The sequence below is a fragment of the Papaver somniferum genome, chromosome 7, assembly GCF_003573695.1.
Source record: "Papaver somniferum cultivar HN1 chromosome 7, ASM357369v1, whole genome shotgun sequence".
Taxonomy (NCBI): Eukaryota; Viridiplantae; Streptophyta; class Magnoliopsida; order Ranunculales; family Papaveraceae; genus Papaver; species Papaver somniferum.
This window is the reverse complement of record NC_039364.1, coordinates 56552944-56575132: the sequence shown is the minus strand read 5'-3', so window position 1 is coordinate 56575132 and position 22189 is coordinate 56552944.

The window sequence follows — 22189 nt, the reverse complement described above, 5'->3', positions numbered from 1 at the left end:
TACATTCTTGTTCTTGTGATGACATGGGTTAAGATGTGGTCTGCCCTATGTCTAAGAAGTTTCTCCACTAGAGAAATCATCCCCAATAAGACATTGCTCCAAAGCACTAGTTATCTGGCTAAGTATAACTAGTCTAAGGCTCAACATGGTCTGGTTTAGCATGATTGGTGGCTATGTCCACATAGAGATATTCTAACTACAGTGGATACATGGCATCCACTGTGAGAGCAATTTGCAGACATGCCAAAGTGATTATCTCCTAAACATTTTTAACATTCAAGAATGCATATTCACATCACACATGATAGCAAGTTAAGGCTTCCTTAAGACCCTAGCAATTGAAACTAACACATGATAAAACTGAAATTAAGAGGACATTGAAATTGCAAATTAAAGATTAAAGAACCCTAAATTAACAGTAAATTGACATTGGAATTAAACTGAAATTAACCCAATTAGGGGGTATCTCGGCTAACCAAGAACACCCTTTTTCATCTCATACACATCCCCTTTTATAGTTTTACAAATCCCTAAAATTTCTACAAACCCTAATTTTGAAAACCCTAAATTGATTTTGGGGAAAATCAAATTTGACATACCAATTGGATGGTTTCGACCCAACCCATGCTTTGTACTGGCTTTACGCTGCTCGAAATCCCCTATTCTTCGTCTTCTTTGCACTGCAAACCCTATCTTGGAGCGAAACCCTAAGCCTGCCTCTCTTAATCTTAGCACCTATGTGAGAAGAAGCTATGAGGGAGAGAGATAGACTAGGGGGTTCGATAGGTGTCTTGGTCGGCTGGTTGTGGAGGTGGTGATGGAAGAGATGGTGGTGGCAGGACATGGTGTCTCTGCAAATGTCGGGGGAAGAAGAGAAATTTGGGGGAAATGAGTTTTGGGGAAGAAGAAGGTGGGTGTTTGTTTGGGTCGATGGGTTTGATGGCTAAGGTGTTGAGCGGGATCATCTGAAGTTGATGCGCAGCGAGGAGATCCGTCGGATGTGAAGATGGTAGGTGGATCTAACGGTGGTATGAGAGATGAATCACTTCGACCGTTGGATTGTGAAATACAACAAAGTTAACGGCGAAGATCGAGGTTAGGTGCTGTAGTGTTAAGCGGAAGTATCGAGATATGATGAGCAGGCAAAGAAGCGACCGTAGGATCTAAATGTGATCTAATCTGAAGGCTTAGAATTTAGGTGCTATGGTATGTGATAGGAGCTTCAGATTTTGATGCGCGATGAAGGAGCGACCATCGGATGATGAGATGGATCCAATCCGACGGCTGAAGATGGAGGCGGTTTTGGTTACAGAAAATGGGTTTGGGTAAGGGTTTTGGGCCTTGGGTATGCCAAGCCCATATCTTCTTTAAGAACAATTCTTCCTTCTTGTGCCCATTTCTACCCTTTTGGTCTTGTGCACAACATTCTTCGCGGCTTCCTTGTGTAATTCCTCCCGGCTTTTCACTACTTTTCTGCTCTATTCCGCTCCGCAATTCATCCAGACTTTATTTATTACCTAAAAATGCAAAATTAAGTAAGAAAAATATTTATTCTTGAAAACAATGAAAATACAGAATATGGGATAAAATGTAGAATTAATGCACAAAAGATGAATAAATGCCAACAAAAAGGGATAAAATATATACAATATTTGGCACTCATCAGTAGTTCACACTACAAATACATATGGTTTACGGATCATTATGTAAGGGGGAGTGGTTTTCATTGTGAGATGAAGTATTGACTAAGGAGGAGTGATACATATCACCATAGTATTGTTGTCAAAGTTTTGATACAATTGAACTTTGATGTTGTGTAATAATACTATGACACTGTATAACAATGATTGAGAGCAACTGTTTTCTCATTGTTATATCTGCGGATCTTCAACAACTATGATGTTGAGTTGAAAACATTTAGAATCATTGGAGTACTTGGAAATGACGAAGATTTCGAGTAATGTTGAAGATCCAAGGAGATCAAGAATTTGGATAAGAAGCTACAAAGTTTATTTATTTTGTAATCCATATGTATTGATAGTTTTGTCATTAAAATTGACAAAGAGGGAGATTGTTAGAGCACTGCTCGGTCGAACTCGCAAGCGTTGCTATCTCAAGCTTGTTTGTCAATTTTAGTGATCAAAACTATAAGTCTTGATTTCTAGTCTACTTATAGTAATGTCTCGGACTAGGATAAATTGTGTAGTTGAGCATTAGATTTCACGGCGTTCATCAATTGAAGACGAAGAACTACTAAGGAGATCTTGTGGAACTTCATCAACAAAAGGTATGTGGAGACTAAAACTCATCTATTACTTGGAAAGTCTATTTTTACTCTATCTCCTATATGGAGACAAAGGTCGTATTACTATATAGTATTCGATTACGCACATTTGAGATTTCGAGATGAGTTTAACTCGCTTACATATTTCTCGAAATATGTGTTGGTAAGCTTTCGCTTCAACCAAGTTCATCTTATATTCTTGACGAAAGTCAAAAGATGATCATGTGAAAATCGCCGAGTAACATCTTACATGGTTTGTGTGATACAATCCTTTGGTGTAGACTTGGAATGTTTCGTTATGATTATTTCAATAACTTGAAAATTGCTTTGTTGCTAATACTGTGTGAAAACGGCTATTGTCATCCTCTAAGAAAGTTTCAATGATTGAAATAAGAGTTTAGAACTATTGGATTATGAACATAGTATGCATTCTTGCATGTATGTGATCCATGACTGGAACTATAGTATGCATACACGTGTGCGTACTTGTAGTTGTGGAATTACGGGTACCAAGTACACATACCGGTACGCATACTTGCGTAAGGTATAGGTCCGAGAATTTCTGCTGGGTTTTGGAAGTGTACTAAGGTATGCGTACCTGTTCACATACTGGCGAACCCAAACTCAGACCGGTTACTTAGGTATGTGTACTCGTATGCATACTTGAGTGGTTAAAGTTCTAACATCGGTTTGTTCATGAACTAATACATTTATATATTACAGAATGCATTCTTTGCCAACTGTGGATATAATGTTCATGAATTGATTCAAGTGAATCAAATCGATTTTGCTTCAATTGTGTTCTTGTATATTTCTATGAGAATATAACAATTGAAAAACTCTGTAACTAGTTTCGTTTAAGTAATTTGAACTAGTTATGGTTAAGATGAATAAGGTTGATATGAGAGCGTTCATATAGCTAACCTAGGTTAACTACTGTTGAGCCAACATGGTGTACACGTTAGGTACGGTTACTTAAACCTAAATGAAGGTACATTTCATTTGTGTATAACAAGCTAAGTTCGATATAACGGTTGAAAGATACTAGCTTGAGTCTAATCAGGTTTTCATTTAACGGTGAATATTGAATGCTTTATTACCAAGGTAACTTAGATTGCAAACCCTGATTTGAAAACTATGTAAAGGAGAACTCTAGAACCTAGGAAACTTAATCCCACACCTCATGTGTGATACTAGTTGCGACTAGAGTCGATTCTCCTTTAACCTTAGGTTTTTCACGAAACCCTGTAGGTTAACGACTTGAAGACTTCATTGGGATTGTGAAGCCAGACCCAATTATTTTCTCTATAGTTGCATGTTCTGATCTTGCCCTGTTCTATCGTATTGAGTACTATCTTCTCTAAGATTTGCTCGAGATTGATCTCCTATAGGCAAGATAAAAAGAAGTCACAAACATCATCGTCTCATCGTTTGTGATTCCAAAATATCTTGTTTCGCTACCATAAGATTAAGATTATTTTGAGGTGATTCATAACACTAGGTTGTTCTTCGGGTATATAAGTCTGGTTTATCAATTGGTTCCTGTGCACCTTGATTTATCAAAAGTCGGAACAAAACTCGTAGGTGTTTCTGGGGAGACAGATTTATCTATTCCAATAGACTTTTCTGTGTGAGACAGATTTATTTATCAAGTCTTCGACTTTGGGTCGTAGCAACTCTTGGTTGTGGGTGGGATCAACTAAGGGAATCAAGTGCGTAGAATCCTGCTGGGGTTCAGAGACGTAAGGAGCGCAAATGTACCTTGATCACTGTGAGATTGATTAGGGCTCAACTACATTCCAGTCCGAAGTTCATTGGTAGTAGGCTAGTGTCTGTAGAGTCTTAATACAGTGTGGTGTTCAAAGCTGGACTAAGTCCCGAGGTTTTTCTGCATTTGCGGTTTTCCTCGTTAACAAAATTCTGGTGTCTGTGTTATTTCTTTTCCGCATTATATATTGTTATATAATTAAAATATCACAGGTTGTGCGTTGAGATCAATCAATAAGATAATCCAACCTTTGGTTGTTGATATAAATTGATTGACACTTGAACATTGGTCTTTGGTTGTTGATATAAACTTTTTGATATACTTTTCTCTAGATTGAGTCTAATTGTTTAGTTGGTTCTCTTGAAAGTATATTAGAATTTGTCTATTCAGATTGCCAAACGAAATATTGGGTGTGGTTGTTAGACCCCCGCTTTTTCAAGTGCCACCTTCATGCTTTTCTTCCTTCCAAATGAGTAAGCAATGTACTCCAGTTTTAATGATCATTTATTCTTTTGAATTCCCAAACAACTAATTAAATCCATACGCATTTATAATTCATTCAAAACTATCAAACAAACCTTAATCTCATCCATTCATTATCAATTTCAATGATGGAAGATCCCAACTCATCTAGTGATTTCACGACCACTATCAGATAATGATTACGACGAATTGAACGATGATTATTTTGGACTTGAATAATCATCTGAAAAAGAAGATGATGGTAGTAGTGGTATCCTTCTCTGTAATGAAGAAGAAGGTGGTGGTACAACGAAAGAGAGAAGAAAAACAAATGAAGGGAGTGAAATATATTTACTCTTAACCTAAATCAACGGCCCAAATTTGAATTTATTAATTTTATCAATGGTTAATTTTAATCGGTTCTTTGGGTACTGGTTCGATCGGGAATCATAGCAGAATTGGTACCTGTACCCCCTTCTATACCGGTTCTGAAAATGGGAACTTTTACCTATACTTCCTTCACCGCTATCGGTTCGGTTCGGTTCTGGTTCTGGACCGCTTCTTGTGCAGCTTTACATAGGGCTGCCCAAGCCCATTGGTACCGTTCCGTGAAATATGGTCAAGCGGTACAAAAGTTGTAACACCACGTGTTTTTAGCATGGCGCATTCTCAAAGATGCGCCATGGCCTGAGATGAAGCTTCATCTCAAGCTCCGTTGCATAGAAAAAGGAAGATTGGCCTAGGCCAATACGCTGCCAAAAATGGCATATTACATGGGCATATTGGTCAAGGCCAATATGGCATCAAGAGGGTGTAAGTTGTAAGATATATTATCCAAAGGAAAATCTCGCATCAAAGGATGCATTAGGCAAGTGAGGAGAATGGCCTAGAACAAAGTAACGCCAAAATGACGCAATACGCAGGTCATTGGCCTATGGCCAATACCGCACCACAGTGGTGCAACAGGCCAGAGCAGGATGGCCTTAGAAATGTACTACCATCACGGCTGGACATTAGAGTGGCCATCGGCCAAAGCCGGAAGTACATCCATCACGGCCTTTCACTGGACCTGGCTTAGGAAATGTTCAGCCATCATGGCCGGACATTGGAACTGGACTATGAGCCATAACTGAATGTACAACCATCTTGGCCGGTTATTCAGAAATATATGGCAACAACCATGAATAGTAAAAGTGGGAGTTGATGAATGATTTTTGCTCTCCCAATTCAAGTTGTAAAAATGTCAAGTTAACATATATAGGGAGGGGTAGTTGGTTGAAGGTGCATATGCGACCATGCACCAAGTAAGCCTCATAGCTTAGCCGGAAGAGTACAAATGATGCCTAAGCATCATTTGTAGTTGCATATCCTTCCCAATGGAGCGTATGAAGCGTGGGCATCACTATGCCATGCGGCAGACTAAGTATCCATCACTTGGATACATTTTGACGGAACATCCTTTACGGACTAGGCCATTACCATTATTGCTTGGCCACGACCATGCAAACGAGTTCGATTAAGCTTCTGTCCCTTCATGGATGAACTAAAGTCCGTGCTTGTTCCCTTTAGAGTAGGGAAGGGTACGTAGGCAGCCGCAATGAGTTGCATCATTTCCGGTCCAGCACGTTGTCACTCATATCATCTAATTTAAATATGATTGCGGCACTTTGGCCTCTCATATCATCTGGCTTGGTAGATCGACGCAAGAGATGATTGTGGCCATACTTGATGAGGCTAGTTGCATTCCATTCCTTGGATGCTCATACTTCCTATCAAGGCGTTCGACGTAGGCATGTACCAATAGTTCCTTTGACATGGCCAGGAAAGTAACTCATATCGGTATGCAAGTAGCGGAGCTTGCATGAGCCTAAGGGAGATGGAATTAGACCGTCAATGACCTATGTGCAAGTCCAAGCATGCCTTTTGCCTGGACAACACTCGGAAGCCAGTGATGCATGCAAGATGCATCGGCCATAGCCTATATGGCTTTGAACAAGGGTAAGTTGGAACGGTGTGGAAGCTAAAATAGTTGCATCATGCTCCACGGGCATGCTTGCAAGGGCAAATGAACGTGCATTTTATAGCTTTAAGGCTCAGATCGTAGCATAATCATGGCGCATGGGAGAAGTTATGGCCTACGCGCTCAGGCGCGCCACGCGTAATTTTCCGGTCCGTCACAAAAGTACTACCCTTAAGGATCATTTTGAGAAAATAAGTAAAACGACTAATCCACTAATTGATAGTACTTTTTTTAAATATTATTCAACCTTGCATTTATGAGGAGGAGAATGGATTTCTTATTCATCCTCCTACTGATGAAGAAATCAACGGAATTGTGTGGCAAATGCAACCTTGGACTAGCCCAGGGTCTGATGGGTACCCACCAGGCTTTTATCAACAGATGTGGTACATAGTTGGTAGTGATACCATTAATATGATTAAGGCATTTTTTAGTTCAGGGTTCCTCCTTAAGCAAATGAATCATAGTTTTGTGTCCCTCATTCTTAAGACCGATACCCCTAGAACAACGGCTGACTACAGACCCATTAGCCTGAGCAATGTGAGCTATAAAATTATTTCTAAGCTACTTGCTAGTAGGCTTAAAACTGTCATGGACAAGTTTATAAGCCCATATCAAGCGGCCTTTCTATCTTCTAGGCAGATCACAGATAATATCGTAATCGCTCATGAATTGGTTGATACCAAAAGGAAAAATAAGTCTATTTTTGGGCTTATGGCTGTGAAATTAGATATGTCGAAAGCATTCGATAGAATAGAATGGAAGTTCGTGATTGACATTCTACGCAGGTTAGGCTTTCATGACCACTGGTGCAAAATGATTGAGATATTCATTACGACAGTGTCAACAACTATCCTTTTGAATGGTTCGCCAGGTGAGGTTTTCTACCCTACAAGGGGTCTCAAACAGGGAGACCACTTGTCTCCTTATTTGTTCATACTATGTATGGATATTTTTTTCCAAACTGTTGATAACAACAGAGATAAATAAAGAGATACAGGGGGTAAACGCTTCTAAGACTGGTCCTCCAGTTTGTGAATACCAATATTTTGCAGAGCACGTGTCACGATCTTAGTGGCCGCATACGTGTCTAAAATTGTATTGCCTTCGCTAGACAGAGGAGCCTGAGTAGCAAGGGATATCTCCGCAGATCTGCTTTATATCATCCCAAGAGAAAGGACGTGAACGGTCAAGATAAAGGAAGAAAAAGGCTAGTCTACATAGGGTCAGCTGGCAAAGGGACAGAGGTAGATGACGCATCCAATCAGCATTAAATGCTCTGATTCTTATCTACACGCATGAGTCAAAGCACGTGGAGAGAAGAAGCGTGTCAGAACCCGATTGGCGGAAGCAAGCAGTGAACGAAGGTACAACGCGCACTGAGGCTGGGTAGTTCCCAAAGGAACATGGGTCAGCTGAGGTGGCGAGATACAACTGGAGAAGCATGCGGTAGACGAAGGTACCACTGGTACGGAAGTTATATCAGCATACGATGGACCCAGAGGCAGCAAAGATATACCAGGAGCAGAAGGGGCTATAAATACCAGGCTTCACCAACAAATTAAGGGCATTCAATATCTAGGAGAGAAGATCTAGTCTTAAGCTTATACCTCTTTAATGTTTAGAACTTAAGTAGTTACTTCAACTTGAGTTCTCTCTATTACTTTGGGAAGCATTTAAGATCTTTGTAACCACCACATACTTAATATGATTCTATCACTCATTACCCCGTGGACGTAGACAAATGTCGAACCACGTTACATCTTGTGTCTCATGATAACTTAGAGGCTTTTACATTACTCTTATGTTCTTTGTTATTATTGTGATCTTAGATACCATTTATTGCTTAGCTTAATCAGTTCAACAGAGGTATCGATACTCCTTAGTATCAGATCCTTTGAGCTGTACACATCACGTAGGCTACGGAAAAACGAGTAGTCACAGTTTGGCGCCCACCGTGTTTTGCTCACGCACCGGAGTTTAGACACAATTTATATTCTGAAACAAATGGGTCTGTGTTTCAGCGGTGAATTTCACTCTCTAGTGATTCATTCATCCATTTCTTGTGTATGTTTTTGGAGTTCATAGCCTCTAAAACCGTGCCACACTACAGATCCACAAAAAACACACTCACAAAACGCCAAAATGTTTGTTTTTTACTAAAACATCACACCACGTTTCAGATCTGAGAACCTTTGACTGACAGAGGAATCTCAGTAAGATTTTAAGGATAAAAGATCTTCTAACGCATTTAATAGCCCTGTTTTTCGCAAGATCCGACACCCCTTTTTCATTGGTTTTCGATGTTTTAAGGTTGTTTTTCCCAAGGGTGTCATAAGCATTTAATACCCGTCTTTCAAAAGCTTTATTTCAGTTATTTTCTGAAAAAAACTGCTTAACAGTCTTTTGTGTCAAAGCATTAATTGCTACTTTTAACGAAGGCACCCAAGTAGCAGAAATTTTTCGTCTTTTCTGTCACCGGAGGTTACCAAGAACCAAAGGTATGCAAAAACCAACTGATGCACCAACAAACTCATGACCAGCTATCACAAGAGGGAGATCCCAAAAGCCATCTCAAGCAAACCAAAGAAATGAAACGGAGGACGGCCAAAGTAAAATAACAAGAAGAACAGTTGCTAACAAATCACCTATTCCTGTTGAAGGGATGGGGAAAACATCAGGAGCTCAACCAATCTACGGCATGCTGTTACCGGAGCATGCAACTATGACAAAGCCACCTGCGGCCAACGCATGGTTATCCAGAACCTTATCCCCTAGGGGACGAGGGTTGGGAAACCTAACTCCAATTCAGATAGATCCAGACGCGCCAATTATAGAAGAAGGAGTGGAAAACTACGAAAATCCAGACGACAGCACTCCTCAGGGAGGTGGAGCCCACAATGAAGATCAAATTGCGGCACAAATAGAAGCTTTGTTACTCCGTAACAAGGAAAACGAAGATGCCATGCACAACATGGCTCAGGAGAATCAAAACCTCAAAGGTATGTTAAACACACAGATCGAAGGTTCCCAAACTCACCCCCCGCAACGGAGGCGTGAGAACGGATCTATCTCAGGAAGACGAAGGGTGGATACCAACCCACCAAACGCGACTCAACCTAGAGGAGCAAACAAAGCACATCACGATCCAGACGAGGCGGATTCAACATACAAACCCTCACAAAGCTACTACGACGAAGCATTTTCTAAAGATGCTCACAATGTGAACATGGTCATGGAACAAATGGAGAAAATGCGGAATGAGATCCAAGGCTTAAAAACTGGTCACGCAGGCGCGCGATTGGAAGAGGTACTACAGGAAGCAACTACGTCTCCGCTATCCTTTAGCATTTTGAGGGAGTCCATCCCTCCGAAATGCCCGGTACCTACGTTCCAAGCATACAATGGTAGCTCCAATCCCGCAGCACACCTACGGTATTACACTCGTGTTCTTGCCCATTGGGAGAAAAATAAGGTAGTACTTTGCAGATACTTCCCAGCAAGCTTAACAGGATCAGCACTAGCATGGTATGACAACTTACCAGCAAACTCAATTGACTCCTTCGAGCAATTTTCCACGGTGTTCTCGGAGACGTACATGTATAACAAATCAACAAAGGCTGGGCTATATAGGCTATTTGCTTTAGCCATCGGACCCCGCGAAACACTGATGCAGTACACAGACAGATAGCAAAGGACATGCCAAGCAATTGGGAAAGTCAATCCAGAAATTAGCATAAACTGCTATAAGTACGTACTTGACAGAACCTCAGCCATCTTCGTGGAGCTCCACAACAAAGCCTTAGATTCTGAAGGAAAGCTCAGAGTTGTCCAATACCGATACATCAGACTTGAAGAAATCCATAAGGACAACCCCAGGGCACAAACAAAGGCAGTAGTAGCTCCGCAAAGGACCAACTCTCTGGAACCAATTCTGGAGATACCTAAGCGACACAATGAAGAAGGGGGGAGAGCCAGCTCTCGAGACAAGCGATCCAAAAACGAAGATGGAAAAAGAGGCAAAGGAATAGAAGAATTTGCAGATAAAGTGTACACGAAGCTGAACACAAGTTTTTCTCACATCCTCAGTAAGGAGGGAGCAAAGCCGGGATTTTCTTACCCTAATACTAAGGGGAAGCATCCTGACAGAACAAAGGAATCTAAGGAGTACTGCGCATACCACCAATACTATGGGCATACCACTGATTCATGCTACCACCTCCGCAATGTGATTCAAAGATTCATTGATGAAGGTAAATTCATGGAGTACGTACAACTGCAGCCAACAGAGACGGAGGACATCCCAAAGAAAAGGGTTGAACTACCCCAGGATGGGAAATACATCAACATGATCACCTTCTCCAAAGGAGGTCAAGAAGAGATGCTCGAAGATATCCTCGAATTAGCTCGAAACAGAAAGAAGGTCGAAACCCACGAAGTATTCAAGCTAAGAGGACCACCTTCTAGCACTTGGGAGGACTGGATGGCTACACCATTAACCTTTTCAACAAAAGATGTCAACCAAGAAGTGGAAATGCACAACGATATACTGGTAATCACCCTCCCAATACATGGATGGAATGTTACGAAGGTCCTCGTCGACGGAGGCAGTTCGTTAAATGTGCTATTTTACGAACCATACCTACGTATGGGACTGACAGCAGAGCAGATGGATTCTTCCACTTGCACGATATATGGGTTTAACGGAGAAGTCTCTAGACCAAAAGGAGAAACTGTTTTGCAGGTACACGCAAGACCCTTAGTAACCAGCACACGCTTCTGCGTGGTAGAAGCACCTTCGCCCTACAATGTGATCATGGGAAAAATATGGGTCCATAGATTACGAGGAAAAACTTCAACGTATCATCAGTACCTACGCTTCCCCACACCTATGGGAGAAATGGATATCAAAGGTGACCAGCAAGACGCGAGGCTATGAAATTTAGCAGAAATCCGACTCAACGAAGAAAGAGCTGCTGCTCAGCAGCATGAAAGAAAGAGGCGTAAGGCAAATACTAAGGAAGTGCAGAACGCAGCACCCTCCGCACACAAGAACGCCTCCGCACACAAGGATGTCTCAGCACCAGAAGCAAACACCGCCACCAATCCAGGTGCAGACGTCTTCACCAAATAACAATTACAGAAAATCACTCCTCACATCTCCTCGCCAATTGAACCAACAAAGAAAATCAACATCGGAACGGAGGAAGAACCAAAGATGTTAAGCATCGGAACGTTGCTTGAAGATGAAGAGGAAGTGCAAATACAAAGGTTACTAAAGGAATACGCAGATGTCTTTGCATGGTCAATGGAAGACATGCCAGGAATTGATCCGAACTTGGTCTCACACCACCTTCGGCTCAAACCGGAGATACCACCATTCAAGCAACGCATACGTAAGGTGGCGGACATCTGCCATGAAGGGGTAGAAAGTGAATTGCAAAAGTTACTTAAAGCAGGATTTATACGAGAAGTCAAATATCCCACGTGGATATCCAACATGGTCATCGTTCCAAAAAAGAACGGAGGCGTACGCATTTGCATCGATTTAAGCAATCTTAACAAAGCATGCCCCAAAGACAGTTATCCACTGCCAAATATCGACCAACTGGTCAATGCAACATATGGTCATAAAAGATTATCCTTCATGGATGGATACTCAGGCTATAACCAAATATCCCTTGCAGAAGAAGATCAGGAGCACACTGCGTTCTTTACCCCACGAGGCTTGTATTGCTATACAAGGATGCCTTTTGGACTAAAAAACGCGGGACAACATACCAACAATTAGTAGACAAAATCTTCAATCCATGGATAGGCAAGATACTGGAGGTCTACATAGACGACATGCTTGTCAAAAGCAAAGAAGCAAAAAACCATCTCTCAGACCTAAGGGAGGTATTTGAAGCTATGAGAAAATTTCACATGAAGGTAAACCCGGACAAATGTACGTTCAGAGTTACCTCAGGAAAATTCTTAGGCTACTTGGTCACCAAAGGAGGAATCGAAGTAGATACTGAAAGGGTCAGAGAAATAATGGAGATGCCATCCCCGCAAACGCTAAAAGGAGTACAAAAGCTAAACGGAATTTTAGCTTCCATGGGAAGATTCATATCCAGGTCATCATATAAGTGCAAAGCGTTCTTCGATACGCTAAGGAAAGGAAGCAGGTTTACATGGACCAAAGAGTGTGAGCAAGATCTTCACAAGATCAAGGAATACTTAGCATCAGTACTCATCCTGCAAAAGTCGGAGCCAGGTGAGACTCTTACCCTATACCTAGCAGCAACGAACTGCGCTGTAAGCGCAGTATTGGTAAGAGACCAAGGGCAAGGAGAAAAGCCCATATACTATGTTAACAAGACACTCAGTTCGGCGGAGCGTAACTACACCAAGGTGGAGCAACTCATATATGCCTTAATAGTAGCAACAAAAAAGCTAAGGATATATTTCGATGCGCACACTATCAGAGTTTTCAAAAAAGCTCAGATAAGCCAAATCCTTGACAGCACGGAGAAGATCGGAAGAGTGGCAAAATGGAATGCCATGATCAAACAGTTCCATATAATCTTCGAAACCAGGAAAGCGGAGAAATCATAAATCTTGGAAGACTTCTTGGCGACGAAGCGGAGATAGACGACATTCCATGAATGAAGGAAGAAAAGCCGGAACCATAAGACCTCTTGGAACCGCAGAACGCACGAAGGTGGGATATATTCGTAGACGGCTCCTCAAACGGAGAAGGAGCAGGCATAGGGATCGTGATAACGACCCCTACTGGAGACCGGATCATCTATGCATTCAGGTTAGAATTCGAGCAATACACCAATAACATCACGGAGTATGAGGCAGTCATACATGGCCTACGATTGGCACAGGAGTTGGGCTTGTCAGATGTTCGTTTAACTAGTGACTCGCAGCTGGACATTAGACAAATAGAACTCAAGTATCAAACTTTGGATCCAATACTATCTTCGTACCTAAAGATGGAACAGGAGCATGCGGCAAAGATCAACAATGTCGTGTTTAGGCACGTCTGCCGAAAAGACAACAGACACACAGATGCCTTAGCATTCATATCATCAATGCTGAATGACAAAAATACTACCTCAATCCAAATTGGGAGAATTTATGAACCTTCGATAGATGGATTAACCTCCGCTACCGAAAGTACCTTAGCTGTCCAAACCAGGGCTATGAGGGAATCAGAAAAAGAAAAAGAAGACTAAAGAATGGAGGAACCAGACAATGAAGCCGAGGAGTCTGACGAAGATAAACCCATGTCATATGAAAACAATGAAGATGAAGCTGAGGACGATTGGAGAATTCCAATTCACCAATACCTCGACAAAGGTACTTTACCAGCAGATGTCAAGGAGGCACGAAAACTCACGTCAAAAGCAGCAATGTACAGCCTGCGAGACGGGGTATTGTATAGAAGGTCATTTCTTGGACCTTTGATGCGATGGCTCTCACAAACCGAAGGTAAAAAGATATTGCATGATATACACAGCGGAGAGGCCGACAATCATAGCGGAAGAAGGTCACTAGCAATCAAAGCTAAAATGCAAGGGTACTATTGGATGAGCATGGACGAAGATGCGAAGAATGTAGCAAGGCGTTGTGAAATATGCCAATGCTACGCAAGAAAAATCAGAGCGCCAGCAGCGGAGCTTAACTCAGTCATAAGCCCTTGACCATTCGCCAAATGGGGTGTTGATATCGTTGGACCTTTGATAGAAGGGTCGTCAAAAAGAAGATATCTTATTGTAGCTACGGATTACTTCACCAAATGGGTGGAAGCAAGGGCTTTGGAAAGAATTAGGGACACGGATGTCTTCAAGTTCTTGTTCGAGCAAATCATCTGCAGGTTCGGAATACCAGCAGCCATAGTATCTGACAATGGAAAACAATTGGAGGGAAAGAACATAGATATGCCCTTTAACGCCTTCAACATTCAGAAAAACAAGTCAACTCCTATATACCCTAAGATCAATGGACAAGCGGAGGTCACTGACAAGACGATAGCGATGAACTTAAAGAAGAAGCTGGGGGCATACAAGAAGATATGGTGCGAACAACTACACAATGTCCTATGGGCCTACCGCACTACAAGAAGGGAATCCACGAGAGAATATCCGTTCTTACTAACCTACGGAGCCGAAGCAGTCATTCCAACGGAGATAATACTGTCAACGACAAAAACAGAAGCGTGGGAAAGGAACCTAACAACAGACCTCATGCTAGAAAAGCTCGACGACCTCGAAGAAAGGCGGGAAGTAGCTTTGCAAAGGATGGTGAATTATCAGCGAAGGCTAGCTCGTGAATACAACAAGCGGGTAATCCCTAGAAACTTTGTGGTAGAAGAATATGTGTTACGTCAAACACCACCATACCAAAGGAAGAAGGAATGGGGAAAGCTAGCTCCAACGTGGGACGGACCCTACATCATACACGACATTGCTGGGAAAGGTTCATACTACCTAAGGAACCTCAAAGGAGAGGTATTACAACACCCCTGGAACGCAATTTACCTAAAGAAGTATTACGCGTAAGAGAATGGTTATCACTCAGGAGAAGAAGGGAAGGGGCGGAAGCCCACCATGTTCTATCCCTGATCAAAGGTATTATAAACCTAACTAATCAATGAAAGAAACTTTTTGCTAAGAGAAAGTGTATGTTGATTGAAAGAAAGTGGGTTAGAATAGACACCCTCCGTCAGAATTGACGATGAGACAAGGCACGTCATAACTGCGTATATGTCAATCTTGGATCCTAAAGGCAAATGAATCCCTCCAAAAGGAAAATAATAAGCAATATATCCCATAAAGAGATATACCTTGTCGAAGTAAAGCAGCAATCACGCTGAACGCGTAGGGTTACAGGAAAAATATTGCCCACGTAGGAACCCTCGCCACCACGATACCTTCTGGCCAAATGATACTAACGTAGGACGATGAATGTTCCACCAAAGGTTAAAAAGATAAAAATACCTTAGCACCTAGTGATGACTCGAACGTGCAAATAATTAGAAACAATACGTCTACATATATATATATATATTAATTTAAAGGTACCATAATAGAGTTACCAAAAGAAGACTAACGCACCCCAAAAGTTGCAGGTGACAAAGGTCTGACAGTTACAAATAACGGAGCATTGTTTCAAAAGAAAGGAGACAGCGAAGGCCCCTCAGCTGGGGGCATAATACAACAAAGTAGTTCGGTTAAAAACGAAGTCAGCATAACACAATCAAGGATAAGGAAGACGAGGAAAGGTGACACCCTCCGCTTGGAGCTCAGCCTCCGCAAAAGCATTGTTGATATAATCGATATCAGAATGCTTAAACCACACCTCCATCTCAGAAGCCTGAGCTGACATATCAGAAGCCAACTTCTGACGAAGCTCCCTAAGCTGAGCGCTGAGTTGATCGTTAGCTCGATGAAGAGCCTCAACCTTAAATTTAGCAGCAGCATCAAACTGGCGAGATATTTCCAACTGGGATATTTGACCCTCGAGGTTGCTGATCTTAGCATTTGCACCCACCAGCTGCTCTTGGAGACCTACGGATACGAAGGATATTAGAGACAATGCAAAGCAACTAAAGATACGAGGAATACAACGAAGGGAATAGTCATCCTAAGCTACCTCCGGCATGGATATGGGACTCTTCTAAACTATGCTGAGCTTCAGCAAGGTCCACCTCAGCCGTATCAAGATCATCCAAAAGGGTATCCCTTTCAGTCCGAAGATCGTCAACATCTATGCGGAGCGACGCATTCTCAGAAGATAAAGCTCGGTACACATTCTCTAACTCTTCAAATCTTTTTACTAAGGATGCATGAGACATAGAAGAAGGCACGGAGCCAGCGTCGACAAGTTTTTTCTTAAGGGAGCAGACCTCGGAGGTCAATACATTACGCTCTGCAGTGACCTTGGATAAAGAAGCGCAAGCATCTTCAAAATCAGCATGATATTTCTTACGAATAACTTCTTGAGAAGAGAGACGTTTCTCAATTAAGGCAATATCCTCCTTTTGCTTTAAAATAATACCTTCTTTCCATCTAAGGGCTTCGTCACACTCCTTACGAAGCGCAGCCATCTGCTTCACTAAATCAGCATTATGGGCAGACTCAAGGGAAAGCTGGGCCTCATGATGAACGGTCACATTCATCAACCTATCAGACTTCTTTTGGTAATACCAGACGTCGGAGGTTAGCTTAGCCACTTGATCTTGGAGATATCTAAGTTCACTAGAACTACTGGCTGGCAGACGAAGGTTGTCTCAGAACCAAGCAACCACAAAATAAAGAAACAAGCTAAGGAGAAGGAAAAAACTAACCAATCGATTTGGAGGACTCAGTGGCTAAGGAAGAATCAGCAGCTTTACGACCCTCCTCGGCAACCTTAGCAGCGTTATTATCTCTCTCAAGAGACAATAAGCAAGCTTCCAGAGACCTCTGCGTCTTCCTCAGGTCACCCTCCAACGAAGATATCTTAGCAATTGAAGCAGCATCACTAAACGAAGGCTGCTGAGCAATAGCAAGGGCATAGTCTTGACGATCACGCTCCAGCAGGGCACTCAGATGAGTACACTTAGCCCTATATACCTTAAACAAGGTATAACTAACATCGATTTGCTTGCAGAGCTGCAAACAAGGAAGTATGAGAGCAGGCGAGGGAGTAAATCGACAAGAAAGGCGAAAAAGTAAGAATCACTTACCGAGAATGCTGAGAGACGAGGGAGAAAGATGGCGTAGGTATCCATAAAAGCTTCCATTTCTTGAATGTTACCCCGGCGGATCTCACCAAAGCTTTGAATAGAGCGAAGACAATCAGGATCAAAGAACAAGTCTTTGGCAGCACGGTATTGAGCAGACAAGACATCCAACTGCGAAGCTATCTCAAAAGAACTACCAAGATGATGATGGTCAACTCCAACAGCAAAGGGACCCTTGGAATTACGAAGGATGGCCTCAAGAATAGCATCATCAGAGATACCTAAGCTCAAGCTCTCAGACATTCGACCTTGGCTAGACCCAGCAACTGCACCCTCGTTCATTTGCACGCGAGAAAGGGGCACGACAGATGAACCCTCACCACGACGGAGGGATGGCATGGTGGAATAGCTAAGAACAGAAGGAATAGCCTGAGAGCCGCCCAAATCCATATCACCAGCAGAAGGAAGATTTCCCAGTATGGCCCAGTCTGGTGACGAAGGTGGAACTCCAACAGCTTTGCTATCAGGGGAAGTAAAAAAAGACTGAGCACTCCCTAGTGAAGCAGGAGCAGCATCGAAGGAGAAGCTGGCTAGTGAAATCACAACTTTCTTCCTCTGCTGAGAATCTGAGCTACCAGCCCTCGCCGAAGGGGCAACAACCTTAGAAAATGAACCGCTAGATTGGAGGGAAGCAGCGGGAGACGAAGGAAGGCTCTTCGAAGCTACAACAACAGCTCCAGCAGTAGCAGAAACGGTGGGCAAAGCCTTGCAGGGAGCAGAAAGCGAAGGCATCTTCAAAGAAAACGTAGGCGCAGGCGCTTGAATACTAACATGCTCGATCAACTGAGGACCGGCACCAACAGGGAGGTTCTCACCCTCAAAGGAAGCAGCTCGGACTGGGCTAATCCTTGGCAAAATCCTCTTCAATGTCATCCAAGTGAGGACTAAAGCCAGTATCCTCGATATCCTCCATATCTTCGTCAACAGATTCCTCAATGGCGGCCTTAGGGTCATCATCCAAGGCATCAAGATCAACCACGATCTTCAGCTTTCCCTTCCTTTGAGAAGAATGCAAAGAAACACATGCAACAACTAAGAATTAGGGGCAAGGTACTAAGGAATATATAAACACAAAGGTATGATCCTTACCTCCGCAGGTGTACCAAACGAAGCCTTCCTCTTCCTAGTTCTGTTGGCCACGAAATTACCAGCAGAGCCTTGAGCAGTCCCAGCAGAAGAAGCAGGGGAAGACTGGAAGCCATCTAAATAAAGACGCTAAAGTTAGCAAAGATACCATAGCATACGAAGCTATCTAAGCAGGAAAAAGGCGCTACAACAAGGGTACCTCGTGAGAAGCAGCAGGACTGAAAACCCAAAGCTGATAACCATCATACTTCTCAGGCAGAGAACGAGCAGAGCGAGGAACCGAAGGGTACACAGTGGTAAAACCAAGGACCAACCACACGAAGGGGAGTACGAGCCCAGCAGTCATCATGATCAAGACGAATGCGGTCAGACTTTGGCAGAGACATCCTGGCGGAGTATGGGATCGTAGTCAAACCGGTCTTGTCAATTTCCTCCAGCAAACGAAGGTTGTTACCTTTCCTAATCTTCCTAGCAGTAACATGGATGCGACGAGGGTCAACGCTCCAAGGAAGAAGGTTAGCCTTTTGAATAGCATCAGCATAGGTGGCATTGAAGTTGGCGGGAGTATAGTCTTCTCTCTTAGATCTCCCCTCAGCAAAGGGATCATAAGACTCCAAGGTGGTCTTGCCCTACTACGGTACCAGCATTCACGAAGGGCATGCCAGTAATTACCAGTATACTGATAGATTCCTCGAACTTGAGTCTTGTTCGTCGGGTCATCCCTAGCGGATAAGACATCATAATAGAAAGAATCCTTTCTACTATAAAGAGGAAGAAACATACCAGCGGCCAGCTGACCAACACTAATAAAAAGGATGTTCTCATTGTCAGGAAAATCTCGAATGAGAGACTCGGTGAGGACATCAGGGACGTTAACAAAAAATATCTCAAACTTGTGAAGACGAAATTTCTTTGCAATCTCAGCAAGGGACAAGTGACCGTAGCCATCTTTGTCACGTAATTGAAGCCTCTGCAGCTCATAATGAAGAGGAGGAGGAAGAAGATCTTCAACATCAAACTCTTCATCCCTAGACTCCGCGGCCTCCTCAGCAACCATAGATATATCAGCAATCGCAGGCACGTCAGTATCCTCATGAGGAGGGGATGGCGTAGCATCAGGATGATCCATCCGCGAAGGAGGATCAGTCGACGAAGACACCCTCAGCCCTTTACGCGTAGGTTTCTTCGGAAGCCTCATTATACCTAACACCATCAGGAAAAACTTCATCATCAACAATGGCGGCAGAAAAATTACAGTACCTCCAAAAGGCAAATAAAGGGGCAGAAACGGGAAATTTTGGGCATGGGTTTTATAAACCAACCAAAAAGACCTGTTTGAACATATCATGACGCAAAAGCGAAAATCTTTGATCACACGACCAAGCTGGCAGGCGAAGAAACAATCTGGCAAAATTAACGTCAAAAGCCAAATTGGAACAAAACCCAAGTTCCCAATCATCACAAGCAGTTAAGAACGAACGAAAATTCTCACATGCAAGTATGACGATAACTACAAGATGAAAATCATGATCGAAAGTGAGTATCACTTACTTGTACGATCGACACAGTGAAGACAATGTACGAGGAGAATCGAAGAAGAAAATAGGAGGAAGAGCAGTTAACAACAGAAGAACATCTCCACGAAAGTGATGGAGAGCGACAGTTCGGAAGAAAAGAGGGAAAGGGAGTTAATGAAATTCCCTTATCTTTGTTCTCCTCTTATAGGCGGCTGGAAAATCCAAAAAATTTTGGATGTCCCGAAATTTAAGGGGAAGTTATTGCATGAAAGGACATGTAGGGCCACCCAATCGGTACGTGCAAAATTGGCGGCGTAACGGAAGTTTCCTTCCACTTCTACCAAACGGCAGAAGATGAAAGAAAAGGGGCAAACTGTGAATACCAATATTTTGCAGAGCACGTGTCACGATCTTAGTGGCCGCATACGTGTCTAAAACTGTATAGCCTTTACTAGACAGAGGAGCCTGAGTAGCAAGGGATACCTCCGCAGATCTGCTTTATATCATCCCAAGAGAAATGACATGAACGGTCAAGATAAAGGAAGAAAAAGGCTAGTCTACATAGGGTCAGCTGGGAAAGGGACAGAGGTAGATGACGCATCCAATCAGCATTAAATGCTCTGATTCTTATCTACATGCATGAGTCAAAGCACGTGGAGAGAGGAAGCGTGTCAGAACCCGATTGGCGGAAGCAAGCGGTGAACGAAGGTACAACGCGCACTGAGGCTGGGTAGTTCCCAAAGGAACGTGGGTCAGCTGAGGTGGCGAGATACAACTGGAGAAGCATTCGGTAGACGAAGGTACCACTGGTACAGAAGGTATATCAACAGACGATGGACCCAGAGGTAGCAAAGATATACCAGGAGCATAAGGGGCTATAAATACCAGGCTTCACCAACAAATTAAGGGCATTCAATATCTAAGAGAGAAGATCTAGTCTTAAGCTTATACCTCTTTAATGTTTAGAACTTAACTAGTTACTTCAACTTGAGTTCTCTCTATTACTTTGGGAAGCATTTAAGATCTTTGTAACCACCACATACTTAATACGATTCTATCACTCATTACCCCGTGGACGTAGACAAATGTCGAACCACGTTACATCTTGTGTCTCATGATAACTTAGAGGCTTTTACATTACTCTTATGTTCTTTGTTATTATTGTGATCTTAGATACCATTTATTTCTTAGCTTAATCAGTTCAATAGAGGTATCGATACTCCTTAGTATCAGATCCTTTGAGCTGTACACATCACGTAGGCTACGGGAAAACGAGTAGTCACACAGTTAGTAACATGTTTTTTGCTGACGATTGGTGTTTTCTAGGGATAATGTGAAGGGTGCTAGGAGTCTGTAGAATATGCTACAGCTGTTTAGTAAATTCTCTGGACAAGCTATAAATTTCGACAAATCAGGTATCACTTTTAGCCCTAAAACAAATCCTAGAACAATTAGTCAGATTTGTTAGCATTCTTAACATAAAAAAACTAGGCCTCCAGGATAAGTACTTAGGGGTACTATTGTTGATTCAGAGGAACAAAGTTGAAACCTTTAGCGGCCTTATGGATAATTTTGATAAAAAACTAGAAACTTGGAAAAAAATATGTCAATCAGCCTGGTAGCTAGGACTGTTTTGACTCAGTCAGTCCTAGGAACTATGGCTTCCCACCATTTAGCGGTGTTCCCGATGCCCAAAATATTGACTGGTAGAATGGATGCTCTACAACGTAGGTTTTGGTGGAACAAAAAAAGGATCAAACATAGGATTATACTTTAAAAATTGGGACAATGTTACTAAGCCAATAGTCCTAGGTGGTTTAAACATCAAAAGAATAGAACACTTGAATTCTGATTTATTAGATAAGTTAGCGTGGAGACTAGTTACAGAACATAATGCTTTGTGGACTAGGATCTGTAGGGAAAAGTATTTTCCTAATAGTAATCCACTACACTCTGTTAAGGAAGACTCTGTTTCTTGGGTATGGAAAGGGGTTTGTCGAGGCCTGAAGATTATTAGGAAACACTATTGTTGGGAAGTTGGTGACGGTAAATCGATTGAAATATGGAAAGACAGATGGGTTCCAAATAGAACTGGTTTGCTAGATTCAAATACTGCATCTTTTAATATAAAATTTGTTAGTCAGTTAATTTTGCCAAATGAATGCAAATGAAACACGGATCTGCTAAATTCTTTGTTTGATAGGAATACAGTTCAAGATATTTGTGATATAAGAATTCCTACTTCAGGTTCTGATGTTTTGAGATGCAAACC